Source organism: Rhinolophus sinicus, chromosome 11, assembly GCF_057876585.1.
Source record: "Rhinolophus sinicus isolate RSI-liver-muscle chromosome 11, RSI-T2T, whole genome shotgun sequence".
Lineage (NCBI taxonomy): Eukaryota > Metazoa > Chordata > Mammalia > Chiroptera > Rhinolophidae > Rhinolophus > Rhinolophus sinicus.
Window position 1 is genome coordinate 25,031,292 of NC_142511.1, and position 27,266 is coordinate 25,058,557.

The following is a 27,266-nucleotide window of genomic DNA, read 5'->3' on the forward strand; positions in this document are numbered from 1 at the left end:
ATAGCTATTCTGCATCAGACAGTGGACTAGATGTTGGGGATGCAAAGATGAGTGAGAGACGGTTCTTCTTTTTTTTTTTTTTTTTTACAGTCTTGTCCTTTCTTTTCTCTCTTTTTTTTGTTTTTCTTAGTTTCAGGTGCACAAGACAAAGTAATACTTAGACGTTTATCATTTATATCCCTCACGCTGTGTGAACCCCCTTCCCCCATCCACTATCCCTCTGACGTTGCACAGAGCCATTACATTTCCACGGGAGAGACAGTTCTTGACCTTGAGGACATATGGTTTTGAGGAGGAGGCAGATACGAATAGAAATAACAGTGAGATGGCTGTGCAGAATCCTAAACCCTCAGAGGATGGGAACTACCCAGCAGGAAGAGGTAAGAGAAGACGCCTCAGAGGATGTGATGCATGGGCTGCATTTGGAGACTGAGCAAGACTCTGCTTGAAGAGTAGGGAATGGACAAATGTTCCTGGCGGAGGAAACTGTGTGTGCCAAGGTCAGGAGGTAGAAAGGGGTCTGGTGCACTCAGAGAACTGCACCTACAGTGCTTTGGTTTGGGAAGAGCGTAGTGAGGCCTGGGAGGACAGAGGTGAGCGGGAGTAGTTAGCAGGGCAGTCAGGCAGGCCTGGGAAAGAGCTTACACTGAGAGCAAGGGGACACTACAGGTTGCCAAGGGGGAGAGAAGCTATTTATCCAAAGATCTATTTTTCCGAAGATCTCTTCATGTGGTGGGTAGAAGCCAGGGAGAAGAGGACATAGTTTTCCCTGTTTCAGGATGATGCTACTTGGGAAATTTTGTAGGACATGAGACTGGACACATGTTTCCAGAAAACAAACAGTACTTTCCAGTGTGTGTGTATGTCTTTGTTTGTGTCTCTAAATGTACTCATACACAGCAGTTGGCTGGGGTCTTACCCAGGGCTATGACAGCATCTTGCCACACTCCCTGAGCTGCCACTGCTGCCTCTTCTTCTAATCCTGGTGAAGCTTAGCCCCATAAAGCACCAAATTTTACCACCTAGCAGGCAGCATCTGACCTCTGTCTTATCATTCCCTTAGGGTACCAAAGCAAGTCTCTACACTGCAACACAAAAAATGTGAGTTTGGCCAAAAGAGGAACTATGGAGACTGTTAAATCCAAGCTAAGCATGAACTGACTCCTCAGGGGGGTGAGAAGTGGAAATTTATTTGAAAACCTTATCCATGTCCAATGATTCAAGGACCATCCTGGTCAGAGGTGGTGAGTGGATGAGATGACCCTTGTCCCCATCTAGCTCTATGGTCCTTTAAGTCAGATTAGTGGAGAGACATGGAGACAGAGAAAGACAGACTATATACAGGAATATATATATGTGTGTGTGTGTATATATACACACACATGTATATTTATATATACATATAGATACATATACAAAGGGTGCCAAAAATGTATACACATTTTAAGAAAGGAAAACTGTATTATAATTGTAATACTCAATATATACCGTTAAGGGGGCGGCCGGTTGGCTCAGTTGGTTAGAGCGCGGTGCCCTTAACAATAAGGTGCCAGTTTGAGTCCCACATGGGCCACAAAAGCTGCACCCTCCACAACTAGATGGAAACAACTACTTGACTTGGAGCTGATGGGTCCTGGAAAAACACACTTAAAACATAAAAGTTAAAAAAATATATATATGTATGTATATGTGTGTGTGTGTGTGTGTGTGTGTGTGTGTGTGTATAAAACGATAACAAAAGATGAATACAAGTCACGTTTGACTTCTGCAGTTACAAGAGGTGCTCAAGTGGTTACCATCAGGGTCCAGACACTTCTGATTATGGGGAACTACTGTTTGAGCAACGTTGACCAAAGTGTGCGTTTGTATATACTTTATTGGCACCCCCAGTATACACACATATATATGTGTATATATATATATATATATATATATATATATATATATATATATATATATATATATATATATGTATGGAGAAAGACAAAGACAGACGGGAAACAGGGATAGAGACAGACAGACAGGGACAGAGACACAGAGAGTTTTAGCTATGATATCTTCAAGGCCCCAGCTGGGGCAGACTTGCTAAATTTAGTACACAGAATTAATGTTGATGTGCAGTGGAGTCTAGCTCAGTTCCCCTTCTACATTCCCAGTTTAGAAATTTGTACCAGCTTTCCCCCTCCTTGTCAGCCCTGAAGGAAAACAAAAACAGAGGAACAGTGAAACAGGGAAAAACCAAACTTGGATTTGAGCAGAGGGAAGGCCCATCCCTGAAGGCTTCCTAATTCCTCCTGTGCTCCGTGGAAGGAGAACCCAGGTTTCTGGCAGCTCTTCCTGAGGCTGAGCCCGTCCCAGCAATTAGGGCCTGGGTGTGAGGACACTGGGCACCTGCCTGCCCTCTGCAGTAGGAGGACTTTGCATGTCTCACTGAGCAGCTAAGTTGCCCTCCTTAGCCATCCAGCTCAGTAGGGACCAGCAGGGACCATTGGGGCGAAGAAAGGCTCTTAGAAAGGCCTCAGTTCCCTGCCCAACTAGGCTACTCACAGCCTTTTCTCCACCCACCTACCCCTAAATCTCCCTACTCCTGAGGGGCCCTCAGGCCTCTAGGCTAGAAACACTCTGCGGGGTGTCAAGGAGCAGACCACTCTGCAGATGCCCTCTTCTTCAGCTTCCATACTCTGCCCAGAGTGGTCACTTGAAAAGGGGGACCACTGGGATCTCAGACACTGACCCAAGGAAGGGCCCAGGAGGGGAGGAACACACAAGAAGCCCTGGTTCTAATGCCCACAGGAAACCTCCCTATAACCCTGTTGTGAAACTGATCTTCACCACCCATGGGCTCTAACAGTAATCCATTTATAAGGTCTTGTCATCAGTACACCCTAGTTACATAGACAACATCTCTGAACTTGAAGCTTATAAACCTGCCTCACTAGCATGACAACACAACAGTAACCGCTTATCGAGTACCCCCACATTCTGGGCAAGACATCAGATAGCTCACACATTTCAAGTCTTATCCTCCCAGCAACCGTAGGCGTGGCTGTGCCCCAACTGACAGGTGAGGAAATGGGTCCCATGAGGGGAAGTCACGTGGCTGTAGGGTGGGACCACACTGTCATCCAGGTCCCAAACTTGGAAGCCTGTGTTATCAGATAATGACCCTTCAAGGGAGGGTGTGTGGTTGAGGGAAGTGAGGTGCAGTGTCGTTAAATCGTCTTGAAGAACAGAGACTGTCTCCATCAAGGTGAGTGCTGAGCATCCATCCTTAGGAGAAGAATGTCACTAGATAAAGTGGTAGCCCAATGACTTATTCAGGCATCTGTCTGGAGAGACACTGTGTAAGAGAAGGGCTCAGGAACAGCAAGAATTCATGACCGATCCAGCTCTGACTGGGCTGAGGAAGACCTGCTTCTGGAGGGCAGTTGCTGTGAGCGTACCTCTGTAGGGATAGGGAAGCTGGCAGCCACCCCAAATAGCAAGAGCTACCATTGATTTCACAGCGTCATACGTGTGCCATCTCTTATGCTCCTCTCAGCACTGCTGCGTTGTTCTATGATTTGTGCCTTGTAACAGATGAAGAAGCTGAGGGGCACGTATCTTGCGAGGGACACACGTCAAGAGCTGGTAGAGCTAATATTCCGACCCAGGTCAACCCACATCCCCTTCCCCTAATGCTCTCTGGCATGTCATGCACCTTTTGTTTGCTCGGACCGATGAGCAGTCCTTTAAACTGGGCCCACTCCTTCCCTTTGGGCCTTAGTCATAGGCATCACCAGGGGACAATGAATGACTCCAGCAGATTCCCAACACCAGCCTCAATGACAAAGTCACACTCCCTATAAATGAACATATTGGCATTCTGTTTGCCCATCGCCTCCTATGTGTTTGGTTGGTGTGAGCCAGGCCTCCAGATGTTAACCAACTCTATGACCTGAAAAATAAAACCAAAAACAGGTTCTAGACCAGTAAAGCAAAGACAAGGCCCTGTTGTTTTCACCAAGTTCTCCCTTAGCGAGTTGGGGTGGTGGGAAAGGCAGAGGCTACCTAAAGAATCAGTTAAGGTTTAGGATGTGGAAACAGATCGTTGCTGTGTGTCCTTGGGTAAGTTACTTAACTCCTCTGAGCTTCATTGTCTGATTTGCCTCACAGAATAAAGGTATGTGAAACAACTCTGTAAACTAAAGAACTCTGTGCTCTGCCCTGAGGTACTGCCACCAGTGTAGCTGCCACCATGTGCTTGCCTGGCCCTCTGGTCCTGAATCCCTTTAGGGCGGGAATCAGAGTGGAGCCTTGCTCCTGTCATCTGCCTAGACAATTTCTCTGCCTCTTTGGTCTCTGGAAGGCAGGCCCCTGTAAGCCAGCCCTCCTGTCACCTGCCCCATTCAGGAGGCTTCTCCAGGACTTGTCACTCTGTGGTGACGGTCCCTTGCCCCTCCCTGCTCTGTAAGTTCCTTGTCTGTGCCCCCAACTTGGGAAGGTTGGCCATGTGGTGGCCCTGCAGTAAGCGTTTAAAAGGGAGACTCTGGGCAAGGGGAAGGGCCCCGTACTTGGTCTGTTTCACAGTTTGAATTTATCTTTTCTGCCACGTGTGGAGGCAGGCCTCTCTCCAACCAGCCTGATTCATCCTGGGTGGAATAGCATCTCTGCTGTGTTTTCCAAAGGGGAGGACGGAATCTCCCTCAGGCCAGGAGCTCAGGGCAGAGGCCGTGCTTCCCCACCTGCCCCCATCAGACCAGCTCCCACCTTGGCAGGGTCCATTCTTGGGGCTCAGCGGTGACAGAGCCCAGGCTGGCTGATCTGACTTGGGCAATTACTTGCCTCTGAGTAAGACAGTGAGCTAGTTGAACTTTTGTGTTTTGTTTTGCTTTCTTGTCCAAGAACCTGAGGGTTATTTTGCAACCTCTTGGCCCCTTTCCTCTGGCCAGAGGACTTAGCAAGACTTTCTCTGTCCAGGGCCCCTACTGACCTGGAGAGCAGGAACACAGGGAGGGGTTGCTGCAGGGAACTAGATGGGGCTGCCTCCAGGGGTGATCTAGGGAGGCCACTCAAGTGGGTCCTCCCCATTGCAGGGCCTACAGAGGGCTCCTTTCTGGGCTGAACACACAGGAAAGTGGTTCCAGACCCTTCTATAGTACCAGCAGCACCCTCTCCAAGCATTGGACATGTCCTTCCTGGACACCCCTGGTCACCTGCAGGAGAAGCCCCTCCCACCACTGGGGACAAAGCCCAGAGGGAAACAGGCATTCTCCTGTATGTGGACATCACACATGCTCCTTTGGCCTCAAGTACTTCCATCCAATAAGTACTCAAGTACTTCCCCAAAGGAAGTAAGATGATGAGAAATTGTGACTGGCTTAAAATAAACACAATCAGCTATTTTAGACCTCTGGGACTGGGTATCTTTTCTGAGCTACAAGAGACACCTTGCCCAGAGCAACACCTGTTGAGGCCCAACTTGCCCAACTTTCCCAGCTCCCATCCGGGCTCTCAGCCAGGGCAGCTCAAGGACCAAGATGAAGGCCTGGCTCCCCCTGCTGGTGAGCCTGGACACCGACACCAGCTTGAGTGATCTCAAATATGGTGGGGAAACAAACTGTCCTGGATCCTCTGGGGATACAGAGTTGAATAAGAACAGTCCACGTCTCCCTCTTTCGTTTTATTCAAGGGAACCAGAGAGATTTACTTCAGTTCATTCTCCCAAAGGCAGGATTTACCTCTGTGGGGACACAGTCCCAGATAGCAGTTTCCAGGCTCTCGACCTCACGTGGAAAGATGCTGACTCAGGTTGTAGATTGCCATCAGCTGTGACTAGTTAGCCGCCAGCTGTTACCGGTTAGCCATTAGCCAGTAATATAACTGCTTTGGCTACGCTGGCAGGGGTTGTTGGTTGGTTGGTGGGTTGGGAGAGAAGCGGCCGGCAGATTGTGGATCGTGTTGATCCTACTTCCTATGTCTCCCCTTTCCGCCAGTGAGACTTGCGTGCAGGAGGACCCCTCGTTGGGGTACTGGCAGATGTTTGCTTTTCTGTCTCAACCAGCCACCATTGAGAATACAGTGGTATGAACCCCCTATCCATGTCTCCATTGGTGCTCCTTTTTGGCCTCACCATATCCCGCGTTCTTGTGCAGGGAGCGGGACCAGAGACCCTGCATTACAATCTCCCTGTAGTGTGGAAGGAAATGAGGCTCAGAGAGTTGAAATGATTCTCCCAGGGTCACACAGTAAGTTGAGGCTTCCTTCACTGCAGAGCCAATGAGGAGGCAGACATGCCCACTGACTGACATGAGGACCACTGGACCCCCACAGGGAGATCTCATTGTGTCTTCTCATCTCCATCGTCCAAGACCCCCTTGTGGAGACAGAGCCCCAGAGAGTAGTTCACAGGCTCTCGGCCTCACGTGGCAGGGTGCTGGCTCGGGTGGTGGATGGCCGTCGGCTGTGGCTGATTGGCCTTCGGCTGTGGCCGGTTAGCCGATTGGCCACTGGTATAACTGCTGCGGCTACGGAGGAGAGCTGAGGACTGCCGAGGAGCCGAGCAGAGCCGAGCAGAGTGGAAGAGGAGAGCCGAGGAGAGCGGAAGAGAGAAGAGGAACAGAGTCGAGAGAGTGGAGGAGGGTCGTCGGTCGGTCGGTTGGCGGAAAGGCAGACGGCAGGTCGCGCATCCAGTGTGCCAAGCCTCCAGTGAGACCATAGTGGTATGACTCCCCTACCTATGGCTCCGTGGGTGTTCCTTTTTGGCCTTACCATATCCTGCATTCTTGTGTGGGGAGCGGGAGCAGAGACCCCGCAGGCCACCCCGCCTGAAAAATGGTGGGCGAGCAGGGTCTCCCACACGACACCCTTCTTGCCATATTCTTCCATTTCTGTATTCCGGGCACACTCAGGGAGCACCTGGGCCAAAAGGATTGCTGATGTTCAGTAGATTTGCCACCAGAGAGACACAATGGGCAAGGTGGCTAAGTGCCTAGTGGGTAAGGGTCCTGGTATAGGAATTAGGGGTTCCTGAGAAGAGGCCTGCAATGGCCCTCCAGTAGGGGAGTTCCCACTCCATGTCTGATATAGTCCCTTCTCAAATTTGTATTAGTCTTGTTGCCTTCAATGAAGCAAATCCTTTAACAGCTTCCATCACTTTGTTCTTGTTGTTCAAGATCATAGCTATGGTGTGGGACATGCCTGATTGATGAGAAATAACCATCATTGATTTTTTTACCTTCATAGACTTAATCACTTTTAATTTTGTTTTCAGGTTAATCACTCAACATGGCCTCTTACTGGCAACAGTAGCGGTGGATTTTGCATGCTTAGGGGTCATGATGAACAAAACAACATGAGATTAAATCAAGCACAAGAGAAAATGATGCAATCAAGACACTAGATGCATGAGGCTGTTGCCAGCATAACGCGGCATTACTGTTTTACAGAAAACTTTTTTATAAGTAGAAAGAGGACACTCCAAAATAACTTAAAAAGTGTAGTAAATACATAAACCAGTAACATAGTTTATTGTCATTATCAAGCGTACTGTACTGTACATAATTGTATTGCTGTACTTGTATGCAACTGGCAGCACAGGTTTGTTTCCACCAGCATCACCACAAACATGTGAGTAATGAGTTGCACTATGACGTTATGATGGCTACGATGTCACTAGGCAATAGGGACTTTTTACCCCGATTATAATCTTTTTTATTTATTTATTGGGGTGACAATTGTTAGTAAAATTACATAGATTTCAGGTGTACAATTCTGTATTACATCATCTATAAATCCCACTGTGTGTTCACCACCCAGAGTCAGTTCTCCTTCCATCACCACATATTTGATCCCCTTTACCCTCATCTCCCACCCCCTACCCCCCTTACCCTCTGGTAACCACTAAACTATTGTCTGTGTCTATGAGTTTTTGTTTCTCATTTGTTTGTCTTGTCCTTTTGCTGTTATTGGTTTATATATCACACATCAGTGAAATCATATGGTTCTCTGCTTTTTCTGTCTGATTTATTTCGCTTAGTATTATACTCTCAAGATCCATCCATGTTGTCACAAATGTTCCTATATCATCTTTTCTTACCTCCTAATAGTATTCCATTGTGTATATATACCACAACTTCTTTATCCATTCATCTATCGAAGGACATTTTGGTTATTTCCATGTATTGGCCACCGTAAATAAAGCTGCAATGAACATTGGAGCACACGTGTCTTTATCTATAAATGTTTTCAGATTTTTTGGGTAGATACCCAGGAAAGAGATTGGTGGGTCATATGATGATTCTATTCGTAATTTTTTGAGGAACCTCCACACTGCCTTCCATAGCGGCTGCACCAGTCTGCATTCCCACCAACAGTGTATGAGGGTTCCTTTTTCTCCACAGCCTCTCCAACACTTGTTACTGTTTGTCTTGTTGATGATAGCCATTCTGACTGGGGTGAGGTGATATCTCATTGTGGTTTTCGTTTGTGTTTCTCTGATGATTAGTGATGTTGAGCATTTTTTCATATGTCTATTTGCCATTTGTATGTCCTCTTTGGAGAAGTGTCTCTCCAGGTCCTCTGCCCATTTTTCAATTGGGTTGTTTGTTTTTTTGTTGTTGAGTTTCATGAGTTCCTCAGCTTCTGTATGTCTGGAAAGGTCTTTATTCCTCCTTCATATCTAAAAGATATCTTTGCTGGATATATTATTCTTGGCTCATGATTTCTCTCTTTCAATAGTTTGAATATTTGGTTCCACTCCCTCCTGGCTTATAGAGTTTCTGCTGAAAAATCTGATGATAATCTAATGGGCTTTCCTTTGTAGGTTACCGTCTTCTTTTCCCTGGCTGCCTTGAGGATTCTTTCTTTGTCATTGATTTTAGACAGCTTCGATACAATGTGCCTTGGAGAAGGCCTGTTGGGATTGAGGTAATTAGGTGTTCTAGTTGCTTCTTGGATTCGAGGATCCATTTCTGTCCACAAGTTTGGGAAGTTCTCATGGACAATTTGAATATATTCTCTGTTCCCTTCTCTCTTTCGTCTTCTTCTGGTCTGCCCATTATTCTTATATTGCTCTTTCTGATGGAGTCAGAAAGTTTTTATAGAGTTCTTTCATTTCGTTTAAGTCTCAAGTCTCTTTCTTCTTCCATCCGTGTCATTTCCAGGTTTCTATCTTCGATGTCACTGATTCTTTCCTCCATCTGGTCAACTCTACTACCTAAGCTGGTTATTTCATTCTTAATTTCTTCTATTGAGTTCTTAATCTGCAGAAATTCTGTTTGGTTCTTTTTAAAATTTCAATTTCTTTCGTAAAATGCTCATGGTGTTCTTTGATTGTGTTTCTGAGTTCATTAAACTGCCTTTCTGTATTTTCTTGCATCTTGCTGAGTTTTTTCAGAACTGCAATCTTGAATTCTCTGTCATTTAAGTCACATATTTCCATATCTTTAAGTTCCTTTTCTGGAGACTTTTCACTTTCTTTCTGAGCTGTCTTGTTGCCCTGGTTATTCATGGCAATTACTGATTTATTATTTCTCTTCCTAGACATCTACAGGAGTGGTTCTGCAACAGGTTGATAGGAAGAGGTCTTTCTTTTGTTTTCCAGTACTTGTTGGTAGAATGTTTTATTTTTACTCCAACTGCAGCCTTTTTGTTTTCTCTCTCACACGGTAGTGCTATGTTTTCTCTGCACTATTCCAGCTTGTCACACAATGGGGGGTGTCGTGCGGGAGACCCTGCTCGCTGCGCCATTTGTTGTGCGGGGCGGCCTGCGGGGTCTCTGCTCCTGCTCCCCACACAAGAACGCAGGATATGGTGAGGCCAAAAAGGAACACCCACGGAGCCACAGGTAGGGGAGTCATACCACTATGGTCTCACTGGAGGCTGGGTTCACTGGATGTGCGACCTGCTGTCCATTTTTCTGCCAACCGACCAACGACTCTCCTCCACTCTCCTCAGCTCTGCTCCTCTTCTTGGCTCTCCTCGGCTCTCCTTGGCTCTCCTCTTGCAGGCTCAGCCACCATCTTCTTGCTAGCTCCCATTTCTTTGCTAGTGTAGCCACAGCAGTTATATTAGTGGCCAATGGCTCACTGGTTACAGCTGACGGCCAACTAGCCACAGCTGATGGCCATCCACTCCTCTCCACGTGAGGCAGAGAGCCTGTAAACTACTCTCTGGGGCTCTGTCCCCACACTCCACCCCTACAGGGTCTCGCTTCATAATCTACGCAACAAGCGTCTTCTGTGAGGGTCCGTGTGCCATATTAGCCTACTGACACCTACGGACGAAAAGAAACGGTAGTCTTAGGAACCAACAATTGCAAATCCCTTCCATCTGGGAGGATACACGCTAGCTTTTTGTCCTGGGAAAGGCGGGTCGCTGCCACTGGCACCTTTCCCGGTTTGTGGTACCAGACCTTTATGGCAGTGCTTGGGGTCCCTTGCATAGTTTCAACATGTACAGAACAGGGGACCCCATAATAGGCCATAGTGAGAGCACATAGTTTCCTCGCAAAATCATCCCGGTATCGGGACCTCTGTATACTACAGTCACTTGCGGTGGCCACTCAGCCACAACCCCTGGCGTCACTTGCAAATCATGAGTCAAACCGGCCCCCCATGGGGCTATCAGGCCCAACCATCGACAGTGGGGGCTATTGACCTGCCAGGGCCAAGTCCGTTACATAGTGATATGTCCCCAGGCGGACAGTCAGACGATCCATTAAATCATGAATTGAAGGCCCTGCAGCGTGCAAGGGTGGCATCACCTTATTTAACTCCCTATAGTCCACAGTCATTCGCCAGGTCCCATCTGGCTTCTTGACAGGCCATGCTGGGGAGTTAAAGGGACTGTGCGTTGGCCTCACAATATGTGCCTTCTCCAATTCCAATATTGTACGACCATTCTCCTCCTGTCCTCCTGGCAGGCGGTACTGTCGCACTGTAACCATGCGCCAGGGCTGTGGCAACACTTGAGGAGGGTGGTGAGCATGCCCGCGTGTCACCGCTTTCACCACCGGGATCCGGAGACGGAACTCTCCTACCGACGTCTGTAAGCTGAGGCCATGTAGCACGTCCACCCCTAGAATATACTCCGGAACGGGGGGGGGGGGACATAAACCTTGTAGGTACAAGGAGGGAGCCTTCCTATACCCAGTGGTAAGGAAACAGCTTTCACAGTCACAGTCTTTCCCTTGTAGCCATCAATGCAGATTGCTGGTCCAGGGAACAGTTCTGGGTTCCCATAAACGAGACTGCAGTCGGCGCCAGTATCAACTAGAGCCAAAACCCTCTGTACATTCGCAGGGGACCAATGTATGGACAGTTCCACGTGGGGCCTCCGGTCCCTGCTCGTCCCCTCTGACCGGGTACCTTGGCCCCACCCCTAATCAAGCTGAAAGGAGTCGGCCTCAAGTGGCTGCATGAAGTCCTGGAGGGACACGGGTCGCGCTTTCCCAGACTCCTCCTTTATGCTTCTCTGGAATTGTTGTTCCGGACGCAACTGTTTCCAAAGTTCCAACAAGAGTGCATTGGGTTGTCTGTCTATTTTCTCCCGATCGACCCCTGCTGCCACGAGATCACGCCACATCTGTGCGCGTGTTAGTCTCTGAGGCTCGCGACCTCGCCCCTTTACCTTTGGTTTGGGCTTCCAGGTCTCAACTGTGTGGACCTCCTGTCTTAACTTCCTTCACCTCCGGCTTTCAACATCTCCTAGGGTGGCCATGGCAGTTGTAACTTCATGGATCCGTCGCCCTACATACGGTGTAAGAATAGCAACCAAGGATCCAAAAGCACTCGCAAGTGCAGTATCCAAAACCAGGTCTCTCATGCTGGCAGTAAAAAGCTCGTCATCTGGGCCCTGCATGTTGAGGTTAAAAATAGCATGTCTCATACCCATTTCATGGATTATTTGCGTAAGTTCTGTATATGACTGCCATTGACTCACAGTGTCTGGCAGCTCGCCAGCCTGTTCCCATACTGTGCGTACCACAGCCGTGAGCCACGCCATTAGAGAATGGTTGCCCTGGTTGTTGGCCAACCTATGGCAGTTCTGTAACCTTTGTCGCAGGGATGGAGGTACTGTCACGAAGGCTAGCTTTTCCATCTCGCCTGGGGAGCAGAGAATGTTGTCTGCTCCCTCATCCCATAAACGTAATAGCCAAGCCAAGACTGGCTCTCCAGGGCGCTGTCTGTACCGCCTCCCCAGCTCCTGCAACTCAGTGGGAGTGTATGGGGCGTAGGTTGTGAACTCAGTCACAGCTGGGTTGCCGGCAGCAACACCCCCGGGGCCCAAAGGTTGCTCACGTTTTCCCCTTTGTTTCAAGATTGGCCGGGCTTGGGGTTTGGGAGCTACATTGTCTCCACTGGCTTCCTCCACGTCTGCCTCAGAGTCTCCACCTTGGGGCCCCTGTTCTAACAGGCGGACCTGGGCTTCTAGCGCTTCCAACCGGGACAGCTGGTCAGGCACCTGGGCCATTTCATGAAGCCCATTTTCCGTGTTGAGACTCAAGGCCGTGAGGAACATCCAGCCCATGCGGCCGGCTGTAGCCTTCTCCTCCTCTGGCAACCGCTCAGCCAGAGCCTGCAGGGCCCTCTCCACACTGGCCGGAGAGCCGTCCATGTCCTCCCACCCCTCCTTGGGGGTCCAACTCCTGAGAACAGTGGCCACCGAACACCATACACTGTGTTGGGGCCACATGTACTCCTGCCCAGAGTCAGACGCCATTCCTACCTGGTAAGAATCTTGCTCACCATGCCAGGTGTCTGAGTGGGTGGAGGCCTCCTTGTAAGCTGTCCACCACCCTCGGATCCTAAGGCCACAGCTGATCAACAAAAGGAGGACAACGCCTTCTATGGCCAAGAAGGTGGTGTGCCAGCTGGAGGCTTGAGTCTCCCAGGCAGACCGTGCCTCCCGTTCCCAGTGTCGCTCCTCATGGGCCTCCTGAGACTGCGTTTTCACACGCACAAACTGCTCTACCATCCCTCGGAGAGCCTTGGCCGGCGCCATACCCTGCTCGCTGCGCCATTTGTCGTGCGGGAGACCCTGCTCGCTGCGCCATTTGTCCATTTGTCGTACGTGGCGGCCTGCGGGGTCTCTGCTCCCGCTCCCCACATAAGAACGCAGGATATATGGGGCCTAGCAAGAAGATGGTGGCTGAGCTGGCAAGCATGGACTGCAGTTAGCACGGCTCTCATCATGCTATTGAAAATGAGGGGATGCCTTCAACAGTCTCATAATTTGGTCTCTTGCCTGAAATCATCTCTCCTTGCCAGTCTCCTTGCTTTCAGTAATGACACCACCATTCATTCATTCACTCAGCCAAGAAGTATCCTGCCAAGTCCCATGGTATAGGTATGGACAAAGACTTGTTAGAGCAGAAAGCTTTCTTCTGGGTTTTCGTACAGTGCTTACCTTACGCTCAGCCAAGGATCACTGCAAACTCAAGTACAATATGAAACTATGAATAAACTAAGGACCTGTGGACAAGTAAAAGAGTTTACATAATTAAAATACAGGCGTACTGTGAAATTGTAAGCAGCTGTTATTTTTGGCAATCATTCATTTCGTAAATATTTATTGAAATTTTATTTTTTGGTTTTATTCTGGGCACACAAGGTTTATGTAACAATATGATTAATGTCCAGGCTATATTATTAATTGTAAAAATCAAGTTCTCAGATAATACATATGACATCAACTAATATTTTGAGATGATAAACATGTCATGGACCCTGATTTAAACACTATTTGTATTATGCTATTTGGTACCCATAACAACCTTCTGAAATAGGTGGTATTTTTATCTACATGCTATAGAAAATAGAACTGAGACTTAGAGGAGTAAATGACTTACCTATGCTACTGTTTAAGTAATTATGATCAGCTATAGCAGACTATATAAAAAAGCAGAAATGCATTTCTCACAGTTCTGGAGGCTGAAAGTCTGAAATTAAGGCACTGGTAGATTCAGTGTCACCTCAATAACTGCAGTAAATGCATTTAACAAAATTTAACACTGATTTAACATTTAAAACATCAGAAGACAAGATATAAAGAAGTTACTCATTTTGTCAATGCTCATCTATGAAAAATCTACAGAACCATCACAATGATAAAATATTAAATTATTTTCCTTTAAAATTGGGAGAAAGTTAAGGGTTTTTGCACTTACAACTTCTATTTATCATTTTAATGGAGGATTTAATCAATGCAATAAAGCAAGGAAAAGAAGAAAAAAAAAAAAAAAGAACGCAGGATATGGTGAGGCCAAAAAGGAACACCCACGGAGCCATAGGTAGGGGAGTCATACCACTATGGTCTCACTGGAGGCTGGGTTCACTGGACGTGCGACCTGCTGTCCGTTTTTCTGCCAACCGACCAACGACTCTCCTCCACTCTCCTCGGCTCTGCTCCTCTTCTCGGCTCTCCTCAGCTCTCCTCGGCTCTCCTCGGCTCTCCTCTTGCAGGCTCAGCCACCAACTTCTTGCTAGCCCCCATTTCTTTGCTAGCATAGCCACAGCAGTTATATTAGTGGCCAATGGCTCACTGGTTACAGCTGACGGCCAACTAGCCACAGCTGATGGCCATCCAATCACAGTTTAGGCCATTTACTACCTGAGCCAACACCTGAGTCCACATGAGGCCGAGAGCCTGTAAACTACTCTCTGGGGCTCTGTCCCCACAGGGGGATTCCCTGGGAGACAGGCTTCTCCTCTGTTAAGAGTTTGTCTGGGTCACAGGGTGCAGTGTCCATGTGGGGTTGCGGAGAGCTTTTGAAGTTCCAAAGCTCTTCCTGCACCAGATTCAGAGCCCGTATGTTTCAGCAGTTCTGTTTACTCCTGCAGGGATCCGCCCAGATAGGTGGGACCAGGGGCGGGGTGAGTTTTGAGAGACGGCCCAGAGCAATGGCGGCATCCACCACCACAGCCGGTCCTGCTTCCACAGCTCCCTCCCCTTTGCTGGAACTAGTTGGGCTGCAAATTTGTGTCTGCGGTCCACAGTTCTCAGAACAGCAAATATTGTATTCTTTTGATCTGACACTGCTACTGTTTCGCTTCTAGCACTGGGCAGGTGGGGGCGGGGCGAGCTCTGGGAGGGTAGGGAGGGGGCGGCTAGTCTCAGTGCCTAAGGCTTCCGTTCTCTGCTCAGCAGTGAGGACTTAAACCACTGTTTTCAGCCTTCTTCCCTCAGTCTTTTCTCCGAGGTCTCTGCCATGAGCATTGGGTTCAGCCGTGTTATATGCTGCCCCCTCAGCCTTGTGGGCCATAAGCGGAGCCCTTGCAGTCCGAATTCTTCCCTCTCTTGCAGCTGTGATAGTTCCGGGAAGCAGCGAGCTTGGAGCACTGAGCTAGGTCTGCGTCCTGCGCCTGTGTGGATCCGTCTCCGCACTTCTCCCTTCCCTCCTCCCCTGCTCGCGCGATTTGCCCTCCTTTCGGTGAATTCAATAGTGGGCCTCGTCGTCTTGCCTGTCTGCTCTGCAGGGAGTTCTTTGTGGAGTTATAGTTGTTCAATTAGTTGTAAATTTTAGGGGAGTTTTACAGAGGCTCACCGCACGCCGCCATTTTGATCGGGATCCATGGCCCCGATTATAATCTTATGGGACCACTGTAGTCTATGGAGTCTGTCTACTGAAACAGTTATGCTATGCATGACTGTAATATTATTTAAAGCCTTAAAATTGATGACTGTTATATACACATAAAGGACATTTTTATGCCTTCTATTTCCCAGTCATTGCATTTTTTGCCTTAAAATTCTACTTTCTCTGGCTTTTAAAAAATGTTTCATTTACTTCATATATCTTTGCCTATCCCCTTATTTTTTAACCACTTGAAACCATTTCCCTTTGAGTGTTTTATAAAAACATTCACATTTACTATAATTACTAGTCTGATTGAGCTACTATAATATTTTATACTTTATATATTTTTTGTTCCTTTTTATTTTCTTGTTTTGTTTTTTTTAATTAAAGTTTTTTTGGGTGACAATTGTTAGTAAAGTTACATAGATTTCAGGCATACAATTCTGTATTACATCATCTATAAATCCCATTGTGTGTTCACCACGCAGAGTCAGTTCTCCTTCCATCACCATGTATTTGATCCCCCTTACCCTCATCTCCCAGCCCCCACCCCCCTTACCCTCTGGTAACCACTAAACTATTGTCTGTGTCTATGAGTTTTTGTTTCTCATTTGTTTGTCTTGTTCTTTGGTTATTTTATTGTGTTTTTGCTACATTTTTCCTTGCTCTTTCTCTCTCTAGTTACTTAAAACTTTTCATTCAACTTTTATTCTACTAGTGGATAGATACTTATTTTTAAATCTCTTAAATTTATTAATATCAAGAATAAAACCATAGCTATTGACAAGAAAATGACAATATTATGTTAAGTGAAAGTTTTAACTTTTCTCCTTCCCAGTTTTTGTCAAATTGTGATATAAAAACTCCAGGTAATAATTATGAAATCTTTATTATACATAATGGTAAGAATTGTTTTTATCTTTTTTCTTGAGTTTCATATCATATTAATTACAATTATTTAGTTTATATAATTTTATTTACTTCTATTTATTTATTCTTCTTTGCCTTTTTTTCTATACTACATTTTTTGAGGTCTTTATTTTGATTTATTTCTCAGATGGCAGAAATATTTCCTAAGGTAATATTTTCAAAGTGGAAATAAAGTGCACCAACATCTTGTACTAGTTATCACTTTGTTGCCTTTCAGCTCCAAATCCACGCTCGTAAGATCCCTGGAACATGTCTCCCTTGCCAGATGGCACGTTCTAAGCTTTGTCAATAGAGAGCACTAAAGGGACAGGAGGATGAGGAACCTTCTCTTCCTGGTTCCATTGCACTTTCCTTCCTACTTGGTCCCAGGATTCTGAACACCCCATGAAGCTCCCTCACAGCAAGTTTCATCTTGCTGACACCTTCACGGCTAGTCCTGTGAGTATCCTGCCTGGTTTCCTGAGTTCAACCCCCTCAGAGTCAGATTCCTGATGTAGAGCATAGGTGACTCAGCTGGTTTCTTGGAAAGCCGAGCATGTAGCACTGTCCCAGGGCAGCGTCTCATTGAGTTCTGAGGTAGCCATAAGTGGCTTCACCAGGAATTCAGCAGCATCCCATAAAAGCAACTTCCTGAGGAATTATGTGAGCATCCAGCAAGAGGCTTCCATTTGGTAGCCTCAGCCCGCAGTCCTCTACCCACCAGCCTTGGCTCTCTAACTATGGACCCAGGGAACTTCTCTGCCATCCAGTGGGCTGCAACCACAACTTCTCCAAGGGCTAAACCCCAACCTTAGGATGCCTCCTCCCCTTCCAAGCATGCTCCTTCTTTGTGGACTCTCCATCAGCCCTAGGAGATTTTTAAACATTCCCGTTTATGCCCATGGCGTTGTTAATTCCCTGAAAATAGTTAATATTTCTTATATCAAACTTTCCCTGTTCAGATTAGTGTGTGACTTCTAGATCAGAGGCAAGAGAAAGCTGTGGGTTATTTCTTGCCTTCTCTACTCAGAATGGAAGAAAACAACAACAATGATTGATGCTATTAATATCTCTGAATATTTTACTGGTTTCTGGAATCTGCACAGAGCAGAAATCCTGCAAAATTATGGCTCGCTGTAAAAGGGTGCTATGTAGGGCAAGGTCATTGCAGATGAAGACATAGTGAGAGTCAAATCAATTGGAGAAAGCTCTGTCAGTCCCTCCTTACTCCTGCCCTGTGTCAGTGGGCCCAGTGTTCTCCTAAGACCCCTTGGCTGGATTCATAGTCCTGCTTCCCTCTTTGGTGTCCTTCATACCCTCCTTTAGTCACCCTCACTACCATTGCATTGCCCACGCCATGATCACCTAGCCTAGGGTGGTGGCTTCCCCTGGTAACTCTATTTCCCTTCACTCCATAGATTCATCCTCGGCCAGCTGAAGGCTCACTTCTCAGGAAGCTTTCCCACCAGCTTGACTCGGTATTTCTCTCTGTTCTGTCCTCTCCTTTTATCTGTGCCCATTTAAGTCACTTTCGTAGGCCTGCTCTGCCATGTAACTGATCTTCCCTACCAAACTGGGCTGCCTTGATGAAATCTGGTTCAGATTAGTAAAGGGAAAACACTTATCTGTGTGAAAATGGCGCCCTCTGTCGGTAAACGTATATAATGACTGAAATTTTTTCATCAGAAGCATAAGGACCCAAAGCTGAGAGAACCAGTGATAACCAAGAAAACTCAGCTGCCTCTCTACTCAACACCCTCCACAAGGAGCAGCTGTGTAGCAAGTGCTGCAGCAGAAGACTGAAGTTTCCTGGATCTTGGGGAAGGTAGGTTCCTCTTCCTCGCATCCCTTTAGTGCTCTCTGCTGACAAAGCTTAGCAATGTGCCATCTGGCCAACTAATCACAGATGATGGCCATCTGCTACCGAGCCACGTGAGGCGGAGAGCCTGGAAACTGCTCTCTGGGACTCTGTCCGCACAGGGGGGTAGGAGGTGGGAAGACTTTTCCAAAAAACCACTTTGAAAATATTACTTTAGGAAATAATACTGCCAGCTGAGAAATAAATCAAAATAAAGACCTCAAAAAATGTAGTATAGAAATAAAGTCAAAGAAGAGTAAATAAATAGAACTAAATAAAATTATATAAACTAAATAATTGTAATTGATATGATATGAAACTCAAGAAAAAAGATAAAAACAATTCTTACCATTATGTATAATAAAGATTTCATAATTATTAACGGGTTTTTTAAAATCACAATTTGACAAAAACTGGGAAGGAGAAAAGTTAAAATTTTCATTTTCTTGTCAATAGCTATGGTTTTATTCTTGATGTTAATAAATTTAAGAGATTTAAAAATAAGTATCTATCCACTAGTAGAATAAAAGCTGGATGAAAAGTTTTAAGTAACTAGAGAGAGAAAGAGCAAGGAAAAATGTAGCAAAAACACAAGAAAATAAAAAGGAACAAAAACTATATAAAGTATAAAAGATTACAGTAGCTCAATCATACTAGTAATTATAGTAAATGTGAATGTTTTTATAAAACACTCAAAGGGAAATGGTTTCAAGTGGTTAAAAAATAAGGGGATAGGCAAAGACATATGAAGTAAATGAAACATTTTTTAAAAGCCAGAGAAAGTAGAATTTTAAGGCAAAAAATGCAATGACTGGGAAATAGAAGGCATAAAAATGTCCTTTATGTGTATATAACAGTCATCAATTTTAAGGCTTTAAATAATATTACAGTCATGCATAGCATAACTGTTTCAGTAGACAGACTGCATAGACTACAGTGGTCCCATAAGATTATAATCGGGGTAAAAAGTCCCTATTGCCTAGTGACATCGTAGCCATCATAACGTCATAGTGCAACTCATTACTCACATGTTTGTGGTGATGCTGGTGGAAACAAACCTGTGCTGCCAGTTGCATACAAGTACAGCAATACAATTATGTACAGTACAGTACGCTTGATAATGACAATAAACTATGTTACTGGTTTATGTATTTACTACACTTTTTAAGTTATTTTGGAGTGTCCTCTTTCTACTTATAAAAAAGTTTTCTGTAAAACAGTGATGCCGCGTTATGCTGGCAACAGCCTCATGCATCTAGTGTCTTGATTGCATCATTTTCTCTTGTGCTTGATTTAATCTCATGTTGTTTTGTTCATCATGACCCCTAAGCATGCAAAATCCACCGCTACTGTTGCCAGTAAGAGGCCATGTTGAGTGATTAACCTGAAAACAAAATTAAAAGTGATTAAGTCTATGAAGGTAAAAAAATCAATGATGGTTATTGCTCATCAATCAGGCATGTCCCACACCATAGCTATGATCTTGAACAACAAGAACAAAGTGATGGAAGCTGTTAAAGGATTTGCTTCATTGAAGGCAACAAGACTAATACAAATTTGAGAAGGGACTATATCAGACATGGAGAAACTTCTAATAACTTGGATTGAAGAGCAGACATGTTAGAGATCCCTCTCAGCATTAAGATAACCACAGCCAAAGCAAAAAGTTTCTTTCTGATGTTGAAAGAAAAGACTGGGCTCAACCACAATGTTGGACTTACTGTTAGTTCTGGGTGGTTTCAATGATTCAAAAATCATCATTTATTACATAATGTGAAAGTGAGTGGTGAGCCTGGGAATGCTGATGTGAAGGCAGAGGAAGAATTTTTGGAAACTCTAGATAAGCTGATTGTGGAGGAAAATGATTTGCCAGAGAAAATATTTAATATGGATGAAACATCTCTATTCTAGAAATGAATGCCTGAAAGTACTTTCATCCAGTAAGGAAGTCAAGTCAATGCCAGGTTTCAAGGCTTTTAAGAACAGGATAACAGGGTGGCCAGTTGGCTCAGTTGGCTAGAGTGCAGTGCTCTTAACAACAAAGTCGCCAGTTCAATTCCCATATCGCCAGTGAGCTGCGCCCTCAACAACTAGTTTGAAAACAATGACTTGACTTGGAGCTGATGGGTCCTGGAAAAACATACTATTCCCCAATATTCCCACCCCTTCCCCCAAAAAAAGAACAGGATAACAGTCTTGTGAGAGGGAAATGTCGCAGGCCACAATTGAAATCTTTTGTAATCTGGCACAGTGAGAACCCCCAGGCCTTCAAGCATGTCAGTGAGCACATACTGTCCGTGTCCTACAGGAGCAATAGGAAGTCCTGGATGACCCAGTTTCTCTTCCAATCCTGAATTGCTGTGCCAGAGAAATGGAGAAGTTCTCTTGGGAGAATAACATGCCTTTCAAGATTTTTCCTATTGTTGATAATGTTCCCAGGCGTCTTCCTTTTGTTGGTGGTCTTCATCCTAATACCAAAGTGGTGTTTCTCCCTTTAAACACCAGCTCTTTGATCCGATCAATGGATCGAAGTGTTATAGGACTTTTTCCCAGACTACTGCTGCAACCGAAGAAGACATTGATGCAGCTTTGGAAGAATTACATCTATGATTGCATCAAGACACTTGCTTGGCCTTGGAGTGATGTCACTAAGGAATATATGAATGGCATCTGGAAGAAGACACTTAAGCGGTTCATTCATGACTTCAAAGGATTTGCCAAGGATGAGGATGTTACGAAATTCAACAGGCTGGTGAAGATGGCAAACAATTTAAACCTGGGTATGAATGAGGGGCTCCTAGAGGTGGTGCCTAAGGAACAGACAGATGAGAAGGTGTTGGAAGTGGAATAGGAACACATAGCTGAAAATCAGCAAGAGAAAAGGAAGCTGCAGGAGAAGAAAAAGAAACAGTAAGAAAATTCACAGTGACAGGTTTAACAGAAGATTTTGCTTGTTTTTTCAAAGTTGTTGATACATTGTTGTTTTATTTATTTTTTAATTACAGTGGACCTACAATATTATATTAGTTTCATGTATGTAACATAGCGGTTAGACATTTATATGAGGTATGACAAAAAAATACAGTGAATGTTTAAGTTAAAAACAAATTATTACAGTAGAAGACACATTGCCATTAATCCCCCTCAAAATACTCCCTCTCGCTTCGAACACACTTAATCCATCACTCTTGCCACTTTGTGAAGCAGTTCTGGAAATACTCTTTTGTGAGTATCTTTAGTTGCACTGTTGTGGCTGCCTCGATGTCCTGAGTCAATACAAAATGTTTCCATTTTCATGATCATTTTGACATTGGGAAAGAGCCAGAAGTCGCAAGGTGCCAGATCTGGTGAATAAGGTGGATGAGGACACACGGTCATGTTTTTTTTGACAGAAATTGCTGTACCAGAAGTGATGTGTGACACAGAGCATGGTCATGATGGAGAATGAAACCATTTGCCCATTTCATTGTTCGTGATAAATGATTTACGGGACATTTTAAAACAAACCTTCTCTCAACCGTAGCTCACACCAGACTGACTACACGATTGAAACTTGTCAAATACTGTTACTAAGGTTTGATGCCTCACTTCCCGTATTGAAGATCCCTGCCTTTCTGTTGGATGGCACTCAGCAGCAGCATTCACCATATTTTGTGATCATAATTGTGATTTTACTGTAATAATTTTTTTAAATTTAAACATTCACCATATTGTTTGATCACACCTCGTATAACTTGTGAAGTGATCACCTCGATAAGTCTAGAACCCATCTGACACCATACATAGTACAATATTATTAGCTACATTCCCTGTGCTGTATTTTACATCCCAGGGACTTTTAAAAAAGTAATTCATTTATGTATTAATAAATTTAATCATTTAACAGGACCCTGTGATATAATGGTGACTAAGAGCATCCATAGTACTTGCCTTCATGGAGATTAAAGGCTGGTGGATGAGGTAGAGAGAAACCAAATTATCCAACCAAAGAATCACAATTATAATTTTTCTAGGTATTACAAGAAGAAGATAATTGTGCTCTCAATATAAAGATTATTGATATGTAATAATAATTAACTATGATTTAATTTTAGCTATGTTCCAACACTAGTCAAAGCATTTTATATGCATTAACTCTTTATCCTCACAATAACCACATTATGAGGAAAATGGGTACTAGATTTATTGGGGGAATCACTTTCTCAATATGCTGTACACCTGAAACTAATATAAAATAATATTGAATGTCAACTATAATTTAAAAGATATATAGTCATGGGATGTAAAGTGCAGCATGAGGAGTATAGTCAATGGTATTGTAATAGTTATGTACGGTGTCAGACGGGTAGTAGACTTGCTGGGTTTATCATTTTGTGAGTTGTGTCACTGTCTAATCACAATGTTCTTTTGTACATCTGAAACTAATAACAACAACAACAAAAAACCAAGATGTAGATAAATAGCAGTAAACATAGGGTTGGAAAGAAGTACCTAGAGGAATAGGCTTTTAAGAGTGTGCGTTATTCAAAGAGATGCTCCAATGAGCTTAAATCTATCCAGCTTTATCTTGCATCATACTCTGTTGCTATCTAAAATCCAGCTGTTTTTTCCTTTAAATTCTTCTGAATACCTCATTCTCTTTTACCCCACAGCCCTTTTAAAAAAATATTTTTACTAAAATATAGCTAATATGCAATATTATATTAGTTTCAGTAGTACATCAGTTATTTAACAGTACCCACCTGGCACTATACATAGTTATTACTATATTATTGATTATATTCCCTATGCTGAAGAAGTGATCACCATGATAAGTGTAGCAACCATCTGACACCATACCATCCTATCACAATATTGTTGGCTATATTTCCTATGCTGTACAGTACATGCCCAAGACTTATTTGTTTTATACCTAGGACTTTGACCTCTTATTCCCTTTTATCTTCCCCTCCTTTCTAATTTTTCAATTACAGTTGACATTCAATATTAGTTTATATTAATTTCAAGTGTACAGCATAGTGTTTAGACATTTGTATAATTTACAGTGATCCCCTTGACTAGTACCCACTTAGCATTATACATAGTTATTACCATATTATTGATTATATTCCCTATGCTTTACTTCCCCATGACTATTTTATAACTACCAATTTGTATTTCTCAATCCCTTCACCTTTTTCACCCTGCCCTCAACCCCCCCTTCCACCTATAACTCCAATACATCTAGTAGAATCCATCTGACACTATACATTGTTATTACAATATTACTGACTATATTCCTTATGCTGTACCCTACATCCCCATGACTACTGTGTAACAATCAATTTGTGCTTCTTCATCCCTTCCCCTTTTTCACTCACCCCAAATCCCCTCCCATCTGGCAGCCATCAAAATGTTCTCGGTATCTACGAGTTTGTTTTTGTTTCATTTATTTGTTTATTTTGTTCTTTAGATTTCACTTATAAGTGAAATCATATGACATTTGTCATTCACTGTCTGACTTACTACACTCAGCACAGTACCCTCTAGGTCCATCCATGTTGTAACAGATAGCAAGATTTCATTATTTTTTATGGCTGAGTAATATTCCATTGTATATATGTACCATGTCTTCTTTATTTATTCATCTATTCAGGGACACCCAAGTTGCCTTCATATCTTGGCTATTGTAAATAATGCTGCAATGAACATATGGATGAGCACAACCCCTCGAAGTAGTATTTTGGGTTTCTTCAGATAAATACCCCGAAGTGGGATTACTGGGTCCTTCTTTGTCTGTTGTTATAATCTTTGATTAAAATACTAAATTTTGTCTGATATAAATATTGCGACCCTAGCTTTTTGTATGTTTGTTTATTTCCATTTTCATGAAATAGCTTTTTCTATCCCTTTACTTTCAGTCTGTGCGCATCTTTCAATCTAAAATGAATCTCTTATAGGCAGCGTATGTAAGGGTCTTGTTTTCTTATCCATTCAGTCCCCCTATCTTTTGATTGGAGCATTTAATCCATTTTACATTGAAAGTAATTGTTGATAGATATGTAGTTATTGCCATTTTATGATTCATATTTTATATATTTTAATTTTTTTATCTTAAAGAAGTCCCTCTAAGATTCTTTGTAATACTGGTTTGGTGGTGATGAAGTCCTTTAGCTTTTTCTTGTCTGGGAAGCTCTTTATCTGTCCTTCAATTCTAAACGATAGCTTTGCTGGGTAGAGTATTCTTGGTTGTAGGTACTTGCTTTCTGTCACTTTAAATATTTCCTACCAATCCCTTCTGGCCTGCAAAGTTTCTGTTGAGAAATCAGCTGCTGGTCTTATGGGAGCTCCCTTGTAGGCAACTAACTGCTTTTCTCTTGCTGCTTTTAAGATTCCCTCTTTGTCTTTAACCTTTGGCATTTTAATTATGATATGTAGGGCTCTTTGGGTTCATCTTGTTTGGGACTCTCTCTGCTTCCTGGGCTTGAATATCTATTTCTTTTGCCAGGTTAGGGAAGTTTTCTGTCATTATTTCTTCAAATAGGTTTTCAATTCTTTGCTCTCTTTCTTCTCCTTCTGTTACCCCTATAATGTGAACGTTGGTATGCTTGATGTTCCAGAGGCCCTTTAAACTCTCCTCATTTTTTGAGTTCTTTTTTCTTTTTGCTGTTCTGATTGGGTGTTTTCTGCTACCTTGTCTTCTAAATCACTGTTTTGATCCTCTGCTTCATCTAATCTACTGTTGATTCCCTGTAATGTAGTCTTCATTTTTGTTATTGTAGTCTTTATTTTTGACTGGTTCTTTTTCATGTTTTCTATCTCCATTTTTATGTTTCCTATTGTTAGGCATGGACAGAGGAATGAGTCGCAGGAGACCAAAATTGGTCTATTAGAATTTATTTGGCGTGTTTGAGCTGTGGGAGGTCAAGCTAGAAAAGACCATAACCTCCCCGAGCAAAGAGGGGTATGGAGTTTTATAAGAGGGGGTAAACAAGGCTGTGTTCCCTTTTAATGCTTCAGGGGGTTTTCATTGACAAAGGGTTTCAGGGCATGACCAAGCCCTCCAGCTCCATACTCCGGACCCAGGTCGCCATCCAGACCACCCAGGCCCGTCCAGGTCCACTGATCATAGGCCCCTAGGAGATAAAGCAAGACAAGATGAAGACAAGATGGCTTTTAAGATAGGGTTTCTGCTCCTGGCCTAAATATGGTTTAACATCTATCTCTTTGTTGAAGGTCTCCCTGAGATCATTGAGCATCTTTATAACCAGTGTTTTCTGCATCTGATAGATTGTCTCCATTTTGTTTGGTCCTTTTTTTGGAGCCTTGTTTTGTTCTTTTATTTGAGACAGGTTTCTTTGTCTCCCCATTTTGGCTGCCTCCCTGTGTTTGTTTCTATGTATTAGGTAGGGCTGCTATGTCTTCCGGTCTTAGTAGAGTGGCCTTATGTAGTAGGTGTGCCGTGGGGCTCAGTAGCAGTCTTTCTGGTCACCTGAGCCATGTGCTCCAGGTATGGGTTGTGTATGATTTCCTGTTGTAATTGAGCCTTGGTTGCTATTTGCATATCAATGGGAGGGATTGATCCTTGGGCTCATTAGTTGTGAGGACTGGCAGTGACTACAGTGGAGGAGCTATGGCACAGGGGTTGACCCTACAGAGTGGGATCTGCCTCATTAGGGTTCTGGTGCCTACCCAATCTGTCCCTTGGGTGTGTTGTCCTGGGAGGTGGCTGTGTGATTCTCCAGCTCATTTGTAAGCTGCTCACTAGGTGTGCCAACCCCAGGGCTACCTGGAAGGGAACCTGCTGCAGTTCAAGTTCAGCTGCAACCCATGCTGAACCTGGGGCCACTCAGCAAGAGCCACAAAGCAATCCACAGATGGCTGCCCCCCATGCAGTGATTGGAAGTACCTCAAGAGGCCAAGTCATGAACGAAGGCTGGCTGCCAGTAGTGCTGGGCTTAGGGCTGCTCAGCCAGAGGTACAGGACATGCTCAAGCCAGATGCTGCTTGTCTGGGTTCCTCAAACCTTTGAGAGACCGTAGGAAAGTCTGCAGCATGAGTTAGGGTAGGCAGTTTGTACAAAAAGCCACTGGAAATGGCTTGGGTGTGCTGGAATGTTGGGTGGGGCAGGGTCTCAGAATCACCAGGGTGTGGTGAACAAATGAAGTTAGCCAGCTTGATGAAGACTCAGATACAGTGTCTGCCTGTGTCTGCATGCTGAGAAGGGGGAGGGCTCAACAAAGAAACAATGGCCTCTGCCAGCTCCTCCAGCTGGGAGAAAGCTGCCCCTCCAGCCCCTGTCCTGAAGCCAGATAATTCAGTTCCCCACCATATGTCCCTGTTGCCTTTCCAGATGCTGCCCCAATATTGGAACTCAGAGCCAGTGATTCCATTGGTGATTAAGTTCGTGTGAGGTCCCTTAAAGAGGAATGCCTAGGAGTGCAGTCACACTTCATCTCACTCAGCCACAATCTCTGCTGGTTTTCACAACCAGATATTTTGAGGGACTTCTCTCCCTGCACTGAAACCCTGGGCTGGGGAGGGGCTGGAACCCCTTGTTCCTCCAGGGGTACCTCCGCAGCCAAGATATCCCTCCCAATTTTTAATGGTCACACGAGGTTTAGGGACCAGCCTGTTCTGCGTCTCTGCCCCTCCTACCAGTCTCAAGGTGGCTTCTTCTGTATTTCTGTAGTTGTAGAGCTTTGGTTCAGCAAGATTTCAGGCAATTCTCAATGATGATTGTTTTGTAGTTTAGTTGTGATTTTGATGTGGTCATGAGAGAAGGTAAGCACAGCATTTACCTGCTCTGTCATCTTGACTGGAACCTTTTTCCACTCCACAGCCTTTGCATATAATATTTACACTGCCTAAAATAAATGACCCCATTGCCTATGGGGTAATTTCTAATTAGTTCTATAGGTTAATCATAGTCATATACTTTCTCTTTCTCTTTTTTTCTTT

The 27,266-nt window shown here is 44.4% G+C and overlaps 1 long non-coding RNA gene across 3 annotated transcripts in view; it reads left to right on the forward strand.

The window, feature by feature from the left end:
- The window catches only part of LOC109438342 (uncharacterized), an 87,179-nt gene that overhangs the window by 11,427 nt on the left and 48,486 nt on the right, over positions 1 to 27,266 (forward strand). For all 3 annotated transcript variants that reach the window (XR_012492847.2, XR_016022780.1, XR_012492845.2), the window contains exons 2-4: positions 16,707 to 16,927; positions 17,887 to 17,946; positions 18,155 to 18,293. This is a non-coding gene — a long non-coding RNA (uncharacterized LOC109438342). The remainder of the gene's footprint in view (positions 1 to 16,706; positions 16,928 to 17,886; positions 17,947 to 18,154; positions 18,294 to 27,266) is intronic.